The sequence below is a fragment of the Eptatretus burgeri genome, chromosome 12 (assembly GCF_056783735.1).
Source record: "Eptatretus burgeri isolate ZD-2024b chromosome 12, Ebu_testis_v1, whole genome shotgun sequence".
Taxonomy (NCBI): Eukaryota; Metazoa; Chordata; class Myxini; order Myxiniformes; family Myxinidae; genus Eptatretus; species Eptatretus burgeri.
Window position 1 is genome coordinate 48,816,048 of NC_140972.1, and position 1,721 is coordinate 48,817,768.

A 1,721-nucleotide genomic window follows, 5' to 3' on the forward strand; every position below is an offset into this window, starting at 1 on the left:
TTCTGTCAGACAGGCAGCAGCCTCTTCCCCTCTCCTTAAACTCTTACAAAATCACAAACTGATCAAACACTTTGTGTCTTTTAATCTTGAGATATCCCACACACTCACTCACTCCCTCTATCTCTGCAAGGTCCGTTCCACAAACCCTTCCATTGACTTTCTCAACAACCATCTCTAAGAGGTTCAGTCACTCAAACTCTGGGATCTCACTCTAAGCCATGATCTCACTTGGGCAAGCCACATTTCAAAGTTGGCCTCCAAAGCCAGATGCCGACTGGGCATCCTCTATCATGCAAAGTCCTTCCTTGGCACACCTGAGCTCCTCTCCACCAGCAAGGCTTTCATCTGTTGCTTGGTGGAGTACTGTTCTCCACTCGAGGCTGGCTCCTCTGCCTCATCTTGCTCAGCTTCACGCGATGGAAACCAAGGCTTTCAAGATCATTGGAATCTCGTGATGAAGCTGAGTCTATGGGCCGATCACTTCACCATCGCCGACATGTCGGTGGTCTCTTGATCTTCTTCCACCTATTTTTTGGTCTTGCACCGTCTACCCTCCATGATTTGTCCCCCCCCCCCAAATATCTTCAGGATGTACGTGGTTGTCCTGCAACCCCTCCTAATGAAATCCAGAACCACTGTTCACCTCCACTCATTTATTCCCCTCTTTTCCCACCTGTGGAACCACCTTCCACACTCTCTTCAATCTCATTCTTCCCTCTGAGTATCGACGACAGCTGTTCACTACCATCTCAGATCATCCCCCATCCAAAGCCATTATCTTTTCTGCACCCGTTAAACCACACCCACCCCTCCCAAAATGTTTGTGTTCACCTCGTCCACCCCTTGTATTCTCCCCTACCTCACATCACTACCTGCATCCCTTGTTTGTCCGTCTCCGCCTACCTACTCCCTCCTCCCTGCTATTGGCATTTCCCCTTTGTCCTGCTGCTCTCTTTGCTATGTTGTGTCCTGTTCTGTGTCCTAGCTCTTCCATGAGTCTAGACCATGTATTAAAAAAAATTGAGGTGTTCAGTGTGTCCCAGAAAAAAGATGAAGATAATCATGTGTAACTTTTACTTTTTTGTCATTTTATAGCACAAAACCTCGACAGTGTTGTCCAGGAAGGCCAAATACGATTACAGTATATCCCACTTTTTTCAAGTGTGTCATGTGTTCCAGAAGAAAGTATCACTTAGTGGACATATCACCACTTTAAATTCCCCACCAAGGGGAGGCCAAATGGGCAGTCCTGTGCAGATGCTAGTACACTGTATATACTGGTAAGGTGTTGACCAAGGCAACACACAAATAAGTGTGGGGTGTTGCGCCATCACTATCCCCAGAACAACTGTTATTGATCTCTTTCCCCAGCAAGCTGGAACTCGTTTTCCGACCTCGAGAGGATGACAGGCTGAGTCGACCCATCTGGTGTTTGAACTCAAGGACCCCAATATCCCAAGCCAACCGCTTTAACCACTAAGCCACCACCAGGTCCACACATACTGTACATACATGATGAGTATATCGATGCAATGTACCTACACAAATATACTGGATACATTACATAAAGCCCAATGACTGTTTCACTAATAGCCCTCAAAGTGCAGACAATTTTTCCTCTTATTTGTGTTTTAACTTGTCAAACAAAAATGTTTAAAGCCAGCTTGTCATTTTTTTCAACGTTTAAAATATTTTAATTTTATTTTGTTGCGTCTATGATA